At 44.6% G+C, this 14,965-nt stretch overlaps 1 long non-coding RNA gene across 4 annotated transcripts in view; it reads left to right on the top strand.

The window, feature by feature from the left end:
• The window catches only part of LOC144617200 (uncharacterized), a 98,950-nt gene that overhangs the window by 80,879 nt on the left and 3,106 nt on the right, over nucleotides 1-14,965 (top strand). For 2 of the 4 annotated variants that reach the window (XR_013557396.2, XR_013557397.2), the window contains exons 2-3: nucleotides 703-844; nucleotides 11,892-11,939. This is a non-coding gene — a long non-coding RNA (uncharacterized LOC144617200). The remainder of the gene's footprint in view (nucleotides 1-702; nucleotides 845-11,891; nucleotides 11,940-14,965) is intronic. The other 2 variants (XR_013557399.2, XR_013557401.2) reach the window with 1 other exon arrangement.

Here is a 14,965-nt window from a genome sequence, read left to right as displayed (position 1 = left end):
AAGAAGCCCCGCCTATGGGCCCAGCCTCTGCTAAGTAGAAGAGAAGGGCCATCTTTTGTCCACAGTCAGCTATGCAGGCAAAACAATTAGTATCAATGACAGTACTCGATATGTGTTTGTCCTCATTGTATGATGATATCCTAAAGTGTTAAGTTAGATGAGGAAAACAAATCTTTTGGAAAACAGATTCATACAGTGTGACCTGTTTGTTGTGCTTTAGTGAAGGAGAAAGGGCAAGGCACATTTATTGAAGGCCTTTGAGGTACCAGGCATTTTCACCTCATAACACCACAAGGTAGACAGTGTGTTATTATTTCTGTTTTGCAGGAAAGAAAATTCAGCCTCAGAGAAGTTTAGTAAATTGTGCAAGCTTACTCAGTTGAGAAGTGGAGAAAAGGCCTGCCTGATGCGAAAGGTCAGGCACTTTCTCCCCATGGCCGTGGAGGAATTCTCATGGAACCCACAGCCTGGTCAGAGAGTGGGGCACAGGGCTCTCCAGGTGGGAGCAAACAGGCCTGCAGATGCCACAGAAGGAATGGGCTCCAACCCCAGCAAGAGAGACCACGTTTGGCCATGACCAGGAAGGTGGCGCAGCCCCAGCTGAGATTTCCAGGCAGAGGCACACTTTTTCTACAAGTCTTTTAAAGGTGGCATTTTGAAAATTGCTCCTTCTTATTTTTTTTTTCTGTTGCTTCTCCTTAGAGGCAAGAGGGCAAATGAGAAGACCTTTGAATGTCCTTCTACCTCATGAATCTTTGACTCCCCGAGTTTCCTTCCCAAGACACTGTGGTCCAGATGTTTGAAGAGCCTCCTCCCTTAGAACCTACAACCATAACACATGCAAGTAAGTTCTGCCGGCATTTAATTAAGAGAGTGATGAGTCCCACATGCCCCCTCGGAGGTCCTAAGTAGGTAACTGGAGCCATGGTTAGTGGGCTGAACTCACCCTTTCCTGCCGGTGGAGAGACAGACACCACAGGCATAAGCCGTCCCCTTTAAGACTTTTGCTTTCCAGATAGTGGCTAAAACGGGCAAGAACACCCTGTTCCAAGAAGCAGAAAGCAAAAGAAACACAGACTTCCTTGCCCCTGGTGCTTTGGTCTATGAATCTACTCTTGATACATCTCAAGTTTTAATCCCAAAGAAAAGCTCAAAGTCACAGCCATACCTCTTCTCGGGCTTAAGGCAGATGGGAACTTTTGGGATCCCAAATTTAAGGACTCTTTTGTAGTGGGCTTGGGCCAGTGGCCTCCACGGACGTGAGAAGAAGAGAAGGAGGTGGGGGAGGAGGAATCCAGTATCAGCCAAGCCTGATTCTTGCCCCCTAAATTCAGGGCATGAAGACAACAGCTGGATACAACCTCACTGGAGCCTTGGAGTACCCGGTCCAGGGATTTCATTTTATGACCCAAATGAGACCTTTCTCTGGGAGATCTTGGGATGGCATTTGCCCTCTAGATCCAAAAGGAAGTCCTTGAAAGCAAGAAGACTATGAATTTCACATTATTTTAGTTATTATGTCATTATAAGCAACATCTCGGGTTAACAATGCACACCTCTTTTTCCTGTAACAGATTCTGCATTCTTGGTCTACCCACCTCACAAAGACCGAAAAGAACTTACTCCTCCTTTGTTCTGAAAGGTGTTTTCAGTCAAGTCCAAGGTACAATACCAGGGGGTCTAGTGGCAAAAATAATAAAAATACAAGGTCAGGAAACTTTTTGCCAGATATGTCATTAACTCAGGTGCCCTCAGACAAATCATGCCAAAAAAGAGGCATTTCCTTGCGTTTAAAATAGAGATACAATATCCCATGTCTGTTTTGGTAATTTAGACAATAATGTTCAAAACCTAACTCAACAACAAAGTTTTCATCTCCTCCTAAATTAGTGCCCAGCTTCAACTATAGCTGCTAGGGTCAAATTATTACAGAAGATTAGAGGCATATTTAGGAGATTAAGATTATTCCATTTCTTCAAAGTTTCATCTCACATTCAGCAGCTAAATACTCAAAGTAGAATGGATAAGGCTGGGGGCAAATCACCTTGTGGTTAAGAGTACTTGGGTTCAGATCTTGGCTGCACCTCTCAGCAACTATGTGACCCTCTTTGGCATGTGGGGACCCGTTTGGAACCCAGGAGTTGGTAGGGAGATTATTGTAAACTGAAGACATTTGAGACTCATCAGACACAGAAAGAAGCCTTGTTGGAGCTTCCCTTATCTGACTAAAAGCAGCAGCTTCTGGGAAATGAGGCCACCATAAATCCCCTCTCTGGGGGGGAGTTGCATGGCCGTGAAGAAGACAGAAAGATCACCACACCTGCATAAACAAACATTATCACAAACTTTCTTATCTCCCATTTGTTCTAAAAATTCATTTGTCCTTCCTAAAGAAATCAATTTGTTCTTCCCATAGAAGCCTTTTCTCCCTCCCCCTTTTGCACTACCTAAGTTTAACCTTTAACCTTAAAAAAATTTTTTTTCAATGTTTATTTATTTTTGAGAGAGAGAGAGACTGAGCGTGAGTGGGGGAGAGGGAGAGAGAAGGAGGGAGAGGAAGACACAGAATCCGAAGCAGGCTCCAGGCTCCAAGCTGTCAGCACAGAGCCCGATGAGGGGCTTGAACCCACAAACTGCGAGATCACGACTGGAGCCAAAGTCAGACCACTCAACTGACTGAGCCACCCAGGCACCCCTTAACCTTTAACCTTTTAGTGAGCTAGCTACTTTTGTTAGCTTCCCAATGCATATGAATAAACCTCTTTTTCCCCTGCTATCTATCTTCTGTCAGTTTAATTCCAAGCCTCCAATAACTGAACGTAAAGAGTAGAGGAAATTTTTTTCTTCCTGGCAGCCTCATCTTGCTCACTTTTGAAATGAAAATAACATGGGGCGCCTGAGTTGAGCATCCAACTCTTGATTTCAGCTCAGGTCATGATCTCACAGTCATGAGATTGAGCCCCATGCTGGGCTCCGCACCGAGTGTGGAGCCTGCTTAGGATTCTCTCTCTCCCTCTCTTTCTGCCCCTCCCCAACTTGTTTTCTTTCTCTCTCTCTCTCTCCCCCTCTCTCTCAAAATGAATCAATAAAATTAAGTAAACATTTAAAATGAGAATAACATAGGGGACGACTGGGTGGCTCAGTCATCAGTTAAGCGTCCGACTCTTGATCTCGGCTCAGGTCTTATCTCAGGGTCATGAGTTAAAATCAGAATAACATAACCATGAAACTTATAGATGGGTTATGAAGATTGAATGAGATATATATGTTTGGCATGTAGTGACTGCTAAATAAATATTCTCTCTCATATATATAATACAGACATATATACCTACACATCCATGTAGATAGATAATAGACATAGATATATACATACATGCATACATACATACAGCATATAATGAATCATGCATCTGTTCTCAAGATTAAAATTAAATTATAAATTATAGAGGGGAGACTACTTTGAAAGAAATGAAAGATAAAAGATTAACAATGGAAACATGGTGTTATCAATATTACAGCTATAAATATTTTGTCCATTTCCATTGGTTCCTTTGACCAAGGCCACCAGATGGGGCCACATAGGTGGGACACCGCACACATCCAAAGGTGCCATTCAAATACAACCTTCCCTTTGTACCTGAGAGCACATTTCAACTGCTTTTCCAGGTGATACTGCACTTCCCCCCACCATCCTCCTCCAGAGTTTGAGGAATAGCACCTACCTTGTAGAGTCATTTATCTGCTAATCATGAATTCAGTGAAGGTATACTGAGAACACACTCTGTGCAGGGACAGGGCATACAGAAGTAACAGAGACATAAGTTCCCCGCATACTTTCCATGGCTGGGGAGAGAGCCCCGGGCACCAGCAAGTAGACTACAATGTAATGAGTGCACAAGTGAGCGTAGGTACAAAATGGTACAAGGGGGTTGCAGCAGCTCCCCCTGATTCGCAGTTTAACTTTTCACAGTTTCAGTTACCCATGGTCAACTGTGGGTCTGGAAGCATATGATCCTCCTTCAGACGTATCATCAGAAGGCCAATAGTAGCCCAACACTATGTCACAAGGCCTGTGTCATTCACCTCATTTCCTCTCACCAGGCAGGCATTTTATCATCCCACATTATCACAAGGAGTGTGAACACAGTACAATAAGTTATTGAGAGGGAGGGAGAGAGATCACATTCACATAGTTTTTGTCACTGTCTATTGTTTTAAACTTTACCATAAGCGTGTATGCGTGGGAAAAAAAAGATAGTACATATAGGATTTAGTACAGTCCGTGGTTTCAGCCATCCACTCCTGGGGGTACTTGGTACAAATCCCCACGGATAAGGGGGCACTACTGTATCAGCTTTCCTTCAAAGTGGTGATGGTGGTGGGGTAGAGGGCAGAGTGGTTATCAACAATAGCACAAAGTAAGAGTCTACTTCCCTTCAAAAACAAAAGCTCCCACAAGCACCCTAACAAAAAAGACTTAACATGACTCTGTAACGGGGTCCAGACGGCCAGAGAAAGCCAGTGGGGAATCTCCTTTTATGGCAAAAAGGGACTGGCCATTCTGTTAAGTGTTCATCAAACCTCTTAGGCAGGAGGAAGGATCAACACTGCCCCCCCACTAACACCAGACCCAAGCCAACCCTAGCTTTGGAGTATGTGGAGGGGAAGAGAAGAGACAGGGATCTAGCACTTAAGCCCCACATCCAGTGAATTTCAGATGTTGATTCTTATCTAACATGAAGACTCAGTTCTCAGATGATGGACCAAAATCTATCAGCTCCAGACAGACTGCTTCTCTTTGCATTGACATATCCTCTTTCAAAGAGGCTGAAACTCGGAGTCAGAAGACTAGAGATGGACTCTCAGCCCTGTCCCTTACTTGTTGTGAGATCTTGGGCAAACCACTGAGCCTCAACGTCCTCATCTATAAAATGGTGATATCGTCTTCACAAGTTTATTCTTTGAGCACAATACAACTTCGTTATTATTACATGCTATGGAATGGAGGTAAGATCTCAAGAGAGAAGCAGTGGCCCAGAGGCCCAGCTGGGGCTTGCATGCCCTGAGCTGCCTGTCCACCAGTCCATAAGGAGCCTCTGTAACTTGTTGCAGAAAGGAGATCTTGCCCTGGAGCATTGTGCTACCAAGCTGGTGAGCTCAGCCCTTCCCTGGCTCCAGCATCTTAATTTGTAAAGAAGGAATTCTGAGGCTATCAGAAAGGAAGTCAGATTGTTTTCGGAAAACAATAGCCAAGTAACTACAAGTCATTAGCTTCCTCCCTGGGGCCTGAAATCCAGCTTGTCTGGGTAGCAAAAAGGTCTGGTGGCACTGTTTACTTAAAGACCTCTGGACAGGACCCATAAATTAATTCCTGTGCATGACTTTCTGGAATGAGAGGAGGTGAGTCATGGAAATGGGAGAACTTCTGAGAGCGGAGAAGAGATTTCTATTTCTTCAGAGCACAGCTAAATCCCTGATGCCAGCCTGCCTCTCCTGGTGCCCAGTGGACATCTTCCTTTCAAGATGACTCTTAATAGGTTTCTTCCCAGAGCAGAAAACAAAGAAACAAAAACAAACTCTGTTCCTCGCCTTTTCCCTGAAGGCCTCTGGGAAGCTAGATGCTTCTCAGGCAGGGTGCTCTAAAAGTTTCTCTGGACAGGAATCCCCTCAGTGACAGGAGCAGACCCAAGTTAGGATCCAGAATCATGACTTCTTAGATGCTTGTCTCCACCACACAGCTATCAAGGACTCACAGATGACAGAACACCACCGGAGCTTGACAGGAACTTAAAGAGTGACTGTGCCAGATGAGGATACTGAGGCCCCCAGTGGGGAGGTGGCTTGTCCCAGGTCAGAAGCAGAATGCAGATCTTTCAAAGAATTAAGGAAACCTGGGGACTTCCCTTAGGGCTGAACAGGCCAATTAACTGATAATAGATCCTCTGACCTCTGTTAGGCCTCTTAGCTGAAAGTCCCTGGAGCGTAACTTACTAAGAACTAGAGAAAAACATGATTGCTTGACCTCTTTAGGTCCTGGAACAACTTGTCTCCAAGAGCTTAGGATGGCTCTAGATCCAGAAGGTGTTTGAGAGGAGATGCAAAATTCGTTCTTGAGCTCTTTTTAAACATCTCTGGCCAAATCATGAACTTGCTGATTTGGACTTTAGCCAAAGGAGCTTCTGTTACATCCATGGACCCCTAGAAGGTTTTTGGTGAAGTTCATGGGGCCTAGAAGCCCTTGCATTCATACACAAAGCTTCAGGGAAGAGGGATCGTTGTCTTGATCTGATTCACAGAGCACTCTCGACCCAGAAAAGCTTAGAGATTACCGCTCTAGACTACTGCTCTACAGCCAAGAAAGGTCATTTTTCACCAACCTCCAAAGTAATTGAAATGGCTGACAAATCTAACAGAGGCAAGCATGGCCTACTCCTTCCCTGGCCTAGAAGTCTCTTACCAAACAGGTTGAAATCTGTCCCACAGACATGAGGTGAGTTTCTCAGTTCAGACTTCACCTGTCAGATATGGAAAGGCCCTCTGAGATCAGGTTGTCCGTTCCTTTCTTTTATAACTTGCAAACTCACACAGCTACCCAAGGCCAGCACCCAACACAAGTCATCAAGTTGACACATAAAATTAACCACCACAGTAAACAAAGGAGTGCTGAGGAAGATACAAATCACTAGCATAACTAGGGAACCCTGGGCAACTCCAGCCAACTTGATCAATGAGAAGTAATACTCATTAAAAAATGAGTTAGTGGTGCCAATCTCCAAGAACTCTTCGGTCTTGAAAACTGGGTGCCAGGCTACCAAATGGAGTGTAAACCAAAGAATTTGTCCATAACTTTACAATCTTTCACAAACTAATAGGGATTTTTGAAATACTTAGGGAATAAGGAGGAAAGGGTCAAGTAGGTCTCCAAACCAAAAATGGCTGTGTCCCAAAGCTCCCATGTAACCTGGTGATGTGGCATTGGGAGTATGTTTCCCCATAGAAATAACGTGGTAAAGGGTAGTTGGCTTCCCAGGCTAGTCCCTAAAAGTTTATTTAAGGCATAATGCTGCTTAACTACAGCGTGGAGAGTACTGGAGACTCTAACAACCTAGTTAAGATGGTCTCAGGATGGGAAATAGTGATGCCAAGTTCTGACTAGGGACTCCAGGAATACATCCCCTTGGAGTTTCCAATTGAAGAGTCTCTGCCCCACACCTACATTGAGGATGGCCTCTTCCTGCCTCCTTCTCTTCATAGCGAAGGGAAATAACATTTACTGATATCCCAAGTTTCTTAATGCAATGACTGACCTCTTCAGCAAAATCCCCTTCATAAATGAATCTCTGGGCCCAGCCACAAATAGAATGCTTTATTTTTTCCAACACTTACGGTGTTTTCCAAGTATCGAAAGTAAAAGTATATTATGGTGAAATTTTTGGTAGTGCAGAAAAAGTATAAACAGGACTTAAAATCACCTATCATCACTGTGACAATATTGATATCTATTTTTTGCCCACCACATTTTTATCATTATAAATTTTACAAAATCGGAATTGCATTATGAGCATTGTTTTCTAATTCACTTAACAATATGCCAGGGACATCTTCTATGTCAATAGATATACATCTTCTTCACCTTTTTAATGATTATCAGGAGTATAGTGACGGGAAATGACACCCAGAGGCCATACAATCTGCTGGTGCCTTTTCTCTGCAAGAATGTTACCACCGCACTAGAATTTGCAAGGATTAGCATCTGCGTGCTGTGTGGTACCCCCTAGACTGATATATCTCCTACACCCCTTGCTAAGTCCTTGGGTTACATAGTTTCCTACGCTTTGGATTTACCAAAGTTCATTTCACTCCCTAGTATTGGGCATTTCAATATCTGTTACTAAAATATTATTTGTTGAAGGTAAGTAGCACCCTTTTAAATTTCTAAGACAATGTAATTTGGTGCTGCTGACACATCCCCCTCTCTGCCCCAAGTGAGTTACTCTGAGTTACTCCGTGTGATTCTGAGTCCTCATTTCAAAGCCTTGCAAGCAGATCGTGGGAAAAAGCAGAATTTCTGAACAAAACAATTTAAAACAAAACAAAAAATACTAGGTTCCCCCATCCAACCAACCCCTTCCCCACCACACATAACACACAAAAGGAAGTGTGCTGGGTGAGTGGTGAATAAGTGGAGATAAGAGTGACCTTGACAGACCCTGAGAAAACCCTGCAAAAATCTTGAGAGAAGATTTCTATGGGTAAACATGGTAGAAGTTTAAATCCTGGACAACAAAACCAAAGTTTGTAAAAACCTCTCCAACTTCCAGCCCTACCCCCACCCCCACCACCCATGGAGCCTACTGCCCCCAGAACAACTATCTCCTGTGCTTCTTGCCTCCAGTCCTGCCCAGCTTTCAGTAAGCTTATAAGGGTCTGGAATTGAGTAGCAGCTATGCCCATGGAGGCGAGGACATGTGCAAGACACAAAGGCTGATGGGATAGTGAGAGCCCGGGGACAAAGGTGCTGATTGGGGACTCAGGAGATGTGAGCTCAGATCCTAACTGACATATAGAGCTGAGTGACCTTGAGAAGTCACTCTTGTTCTTTGGCCCTCAGCTTCCATGTTGGTAAAAAGAAGAGATTGGGCTAGATTACACTGACTCTTCCTTCCAGTTAGGTGTCTGTGATTCTAAGCAATTGGTTTTCTCCATACCAAGCCAAAGCTTGGAAGAAACTGAAGTTTGTCTTGGATGCCTAACTATATCTACTCTTGAAGCTGCTCTCTGGGGAGCACAAAATATGTCCCAGACACTTTTTATTCCAGATGGTGGCACTGTACTGAAAACTCAAGGGTACTCCAGATAAGGAGAATGGAAATGAGCAAACACTTGGAGGTGTGTTTCAATCAGGACAGTTTCATCTGTCAATAGCAGAAAGCCCAGGTGCATCCAATCACACTGACACTGTACTGTGGGAAAGTCAAGGATGGCTTACTCTTACTTCTCCATTTATTTATTTGTTTTAAAAACCCACTGAGTTTGGTACTGTGTTGGGAAATAGATGTACAGGTGACTCAAACATGGCCTCTATATTAAAAAAAACAAAGCCAAGAGTGTCATAAGATGTCAGGGGTGCCCAGACCCCTCTGAGAACCAAATGAGGGGTGTTACCAACCAGGCATCCCATGGGCATAGAGATCTAGTTGGAAGAAAAAGTCTGCCTCGTTTAGATCACCATGTGTAGGAGGATATCCTGGTATCTGGATTGAGGGAATTGGACAATACATGCTGGAAGTTGGTGGCAAAGACTATAAAAAGGATCAAGATGGAGCTCTGACCTGGGAGGAACATTGAGTGGAAATCAGGAAGCTTGCCTGTCGGCATCTATTCACCCTACACACAAGGGTGGAGAGAGAGAAAGTCACATTCCAGGTATGGCTTATGGACTGTGGATGTTCAAGTGACCTCTTTGTGATGGTTTAAGTTCAGGTAGACATGAATAGGAGGGAACCATGACAGGTGACTTCAAACAGGTAACGGTAACAACAGCAACACCACTAACACTTACAGTGCCAGACTGTGATCTGAGTCTTTAATACATGGTGGCTCATTTCATCCTCATAAAAACTCTGTGGGGTGAGTGCTAGTGCCCCCATTCTACATAGAAGGAAGGCAAGAACAGAGACCGTGTCCAAGGTGACCTTGTCCAAGGTTGGTGGTACAGCTCCGATTTGAATCCAGGCAGTCTGGTTTCAGCGTCCGTTGTGCACGCAAACACAAAATCAATCACATGACGATGTGATAAGTGCCACAGCAGAGCTGAGGTCAGAATGTTGTAGGAACCGAGAATGGGGCAAGTCATGACCGTGCCAGGGGGCTCCACAGAAGAAATGACATTGTGGCACATCTTGAAGAGGGAGTAGAAGTTCTCCAGAAAGAGAAATGGGGTGAAGTACATCTCAGGCAACATGAGACAGCATGAGCAAAGGCATGAGGTGAGAAAGTGAGATGGCATTTTCAAAGACCAGTAAATAATTCTACCTAGCTGGACCAAAATGTATGGGGAAGCTTGGCTTGCAAAGAAGCCAGAGTTTGGGGCCAGATTTTTAAGGGCTTTGCAAACCACATTAGTTTGTTCTGAGGAGAGCCAAGGAAAAGGATGAATCAGGACTGTCCTCCAATCTTCAGGGGTTCACAGGGTGATTTCTCAGTTGCCCTATCCTGGATCACTCCCAATATAAAATCACTTCTGCTTTGGCCACCTGCTCCCTGCTTTTAGCTTCCCCACCCCCTGCAATTACAGGTGGAGCTCAGGGCTGGGCACTTAAGTCCTACTGCCAGTCCAGGGCTGGCAGCACACATAGCTTCTCAAAGGCAGAGCTGGGCAGGACACCCCAGTAGCTTTCCACCATGGAATCCTGGGCTCCTCTCTCACCATGCAATCCCCAAATCCAAGAAAATCCACAATGGATGCCACCAAATAACTTATTTTCCTTAGACTCTCTAGAAAGAGCCCTAACATTAAGCCCCTTAGTCAGAAGGCTTCCTTGGACTTTATAAGTGACGGGATGAATAGACATTTGGACTTGACTCCCCCAACAACTTCCAGTTCACCAGCGGATTCTCATTCTCTCCAGGGTACCCCTGCAGCCTTACCAAACATCATGTGTCTTTCAAGTCACTGTGTCTCTATTTCCAAAAGTTTCCCCTTCCTCGAAGTAGACTAGGATAGACCTATTTATAGGTCCTAGGCCACCTGCTCCTTGGTGCCTCTGCTGACCATTGAGAAAGAGGCTACTAGAGGTCCTGTAGCCTCCATGGCAGAGCGACACACTCATGGGAACATCCAACAGCGGCCCCAAAGCCTTCAGAACAAGGCATGTCACAAAGAACTCTAAGCGCAACTCCAGTGCGAGCTCTGTCCTTTGTGGCTGTGTGAACGGGCAAGGCCCTTAACCTCTTCGGACCTGAACATCCTCCTTGTAAATGGGTATTCCTTTTGCGAAAAAAAGACTGTTCTTCCTATGACAAATCCATCCCAATGTTGTAATGAATTGATGTGTTCCAAACTGCGAAGTGCCATGCAACCAATATTATTAATCAGATTCTTACTCTCCACACTGTGGGGAAAGCTCTTCCTATGAGTAGAAACTCTTCAGGCTTGTCAGTGGTATGTCAACAACCAGGAACAGCTTAGCCCAGGGACTTGCCTATGACTCTAACGCAGAGCAGGCAAAGTGCAGAAAGTATGTCTGGTCAGCTTCTGCATAAGCCTGGGTGGGGACCAGCAGGGGAGGCAGGAAGTTTTTCCCACTGCTATTATTTCCATATGCCTTCATGTGCCATTCTCCTCCTGACCCCAGCCTCAACCCTCAGGCCCAGGTAGTCGGGTGGTGCTCAAAGACTCTGGAGTTCAGAAGCTGTTGGCATAGACCCTCCCCAGTGTTGAGGGGAAGCAGGCAGATTTTAACCCAAAACCTTATAAGATGTTTACTTGTGTTTTACTTTTGATAAAATAATGAGGCAGACAAGTTGAAGACAGGTTTGGATCTTTCCAGTTTGATCAGTTTAGACCACAAAGAGCATCTTTGCCTGACTGGGAAGAAGTTTGCAGGTAGGACAGAAGGAAGCCGGGCATACTGAGCCCAGAGGAAGGAGGGACACAAATGGAGCATCCTGGTATTTGAAAGACTGGCACTAAGAGGAAGATCTGGCTTATTCTGGGCAGCTCAGAAGGGTGGAGCTGGGATCCATGGTAAGAATGAGGAGGAAGAGGAGGATGACTCACAGGAACTTACTCTTACTGGAAGTCTAAATGCTTCACAAGTGTTATGACATTGAATCTTCACAACGATAGCATGAAATGGTTACTATTATTGCCTTCTATTTTACAGGTGAGGAAACCAAGGCATAGAGGCTAAACAGCTTGCCCAAGCTTCACAGTGAGTAAATGACTGAGCCAGGCTCCAAATCCAAACATTGTAGTTCTAGAATCCTATATAAGCTTTCTGCCTAGTATGACAAAGTACTTTCAGAGTTCACCAATTTAAAAAAAAGAGGCAGAGAGAGCTGTTTTATGGAAATACTTAAGCCAAGACTAAGGGGCCATTTTCATGGGATGCTGGCTCAGTAAAGATTTGTTGGCAGAAAGTATCAGAAACCAATGCTTACTACTTTGGGCTTGGGGAGGAGGGAGAAGGGTGCTTGGTGGGGGGTAGGAAAATGGAAGGAGCAAGAGAAGAAAGATGGAGAGGAAGAGGAAAATGAGGAGGAGGGGGGGACATTTGTTGGAAGAATGTGGGGAGTGGAATGCAGAATAAAAAACACTTCTGAAGATCCAGAACTTGAAGACCAGAAGAAGGATGCCTAGGAGCTAGGGAATAGGAACTGATTAACCTTCGGAGCACTACCTAAATGAATCAGCTCTAATGGATTTCTGTCTTTTTGCCATTCTGCTCAGGATTCAAATTCCAGGAAAGAACATTCCCTCTAGCCTTGGGAAAGATTAATGATTTTTTAAAAATCACTAATATTTATGGTGTTTTTATTTTCTACCAGGAACTGTTCTAAGCACCATATTTACACATGTTTTCTTCTCACAATAACCCTGTGAGGAGGGTACTATTGTAATTAAGAAACTGAGCCACAGAGAGTTTGAGTTATCAGTCCAAGTTAGCACAGATGGTCTAGTGGTAGAGCTGGGATTTAAGCCGAGGCAATGTGGTGCCACCATGTTATGTGTCCTCTAATGTCAACAGGGAAAGAGTAAGTCCCTCAAAGCAGAATTTTTGTGTTGATGAAAGAGGAGAATGGATGTGAAGAGATAAAACCCACAGATGTTCCCTCATGGCTGGGTCCTGTTAGAGGGAAAAGGTGACTTCCTGCCAGGAATTCCACATTCAAGTCTCCATGCTTACCCTCTGGCCATTGCCAGGGGAAGACAAAAGCAAGCAAGGAGCGAAAAGATAACTAAATATCAGATGTACAGCAACTAAGCTGTTAGATATCTACAATGAAAGGACTGAATGAAATACAGATATAAGAGCATTAATAATTTCTGAACAGGACCCAGCCAAATGACAAAATTCTGAAAGAATAAGAGCCACGCCTAGGGAGGGCAAAATGGAAGACAACAAAGAAAAGATGCCAAATATGGAAGAACTTTGAGAAACTGAGATCAACTGGAGAAAAGCAGAGGCCAATTTCTCACAAATAGTAAAAACGTGATGTGAAGCTCTAAGTATTCCAGGAGGCCGGATTCCATGGTGGTTTGGGGGGAAAATTTAGAGTCAGGCTGCTGGGGTTAAATCCTGCCTCTGGCACCGTCACTTGTGGTCCTTTGGCAAAGTTGCAGGATCCCTCTGAGCCCCGGTGTTCTGATCTGTAAAAGTTTAATAATGCTTATGTCGGAGAAGTTTGCGAGGATAAAACAACGTGTGAGGATGTGTTAAGCACCGTACCTGGAGTAGAGCAAGTGCTTACTAAATATTAGCTACTTAGCCACTATTTGTTAGCTCCTGCAAGCCCACCACAGTCTTGGGACCGGCACACAGGGGCCCCTGGAACCAGCCCCATTTGGGGAATCACAAGCACCAAGTCTATAACAGCAGAGATCTGGAGCCAGCATGGGAGGCCAGGGAAGGCAGTGCTGGTGAACAGATGAAGGCATGCATGGAGGGGCCCTCACCAGGTAGATGCTCACGAGAGGGAGAACAGTGTGGTCTGAGAGTCGGGATAATGGAACACCAGAAGTGAGGCCCTGGAACAACATTCCACCTAAACTATAACTGTAGGAACTCTTTGTATAACTCTCAGAAAACCCCTTTGAGGTCTCCCAGGAGCCAGAGAACAGAGCCCTGGACTGGTAATCAAGAGCCAATCTGTTGATGCCCACTAGGTTCTGGGGCCATGAGTAAGCCATTTATGATTTCAGGGTCTCAAGTTCCTTGTCTGAAAAAACAGGGGCAATGATATCCACCTCAGATCACTATAGTGAAGAGTAAATGAGGCAATGCCTGTAAATCTCCTGGTGCATGGTAGGTACCAAGTAAATAATAACATCCCTCCCTCCCACCCACTGGTATAAAAACACCCACTGGTATAAAAACATTAAACAGGGAGTTCAGTGGAGCCAAAGAATAAGGAAAGTGGCTACTTTTTTAAAAAAAATTTTAATGTTTATTTTTTATTTTTGAGAAAGAGAGAATGAGCAGAGCAGGGGCAGAGAGAGAGGGAGACAGAATCCAAAGCAGGCTCTAGGCTCTGAGCTATCAGCACAGAGTCCAATGCAGAACTCGAACCCACGAACCGTGAGATCATGACCTGAGCCCAAGTCAGACGCCCAACCGACTGAGACATCCAGGTGCCACTAGTGGCTGCCTTTTGAACTTAATTTCCAGAACATCCTTGCATTCAAGTGAATCCATATCTTTTCCAGTCTCACAGTCCAGAATGACCTCTCCACTCCATCCCATCCCGCCTTGTCTAACAAAAATCTTTATCCTTCAAGGCCAAGTTCCACTATCACTACCACAAGGAATTGTTTCTAGAAATTCTCTCAGCATGTGACTTGTTCTCCAATTTTGCTCTTATTTCCCTCTGCCTTGTGCTATAATCAATTCTTGAAAACAGAGAAAATGTCTTACCCATTTTGGTGTTATTCACGGTCTAGGCTACACACACATTTTTTTTAGCACTTTACTTTCATGGGGTCTGGGGAGCATCCTGCCCCCTGAGTTCTTGTCTCCGTCTGTAGCAACACCTAGCGTGTCCACTTTGGCCTCCTCAGTACTCCCCAAGAAGGGAGGAGGGGCTATTCTAGTTAGGAAATTTGAGAACAAGCGCCAGCCGTCCAAGGCCAACTTGACCATTCAGTACAGTGGCTAGGGTCCAAATACTTGCAGGGACCCACAAAAAAATGTTTTAATTTCTTTTAAATTCGGAAGAAAAAAAAAACTTTTTCAGGTTA

This window comes from Panthera onca, chromosome C1, assembly GCF_046562875.1.
Source record: "Panthera onca isolate mPanOnc1 chromosome C1, mPanOnc1 haplotype 2, whole genome shotgun sequence".
Lineage (NCBI taxonomy): Eukaryota > Metazoa > Chordata > Mammalia > Carnivora > Felidae > Panthera > Panthera onca.
This window is presented reverse-complemented; position numbering and strand designations above follow the sequence as displayed.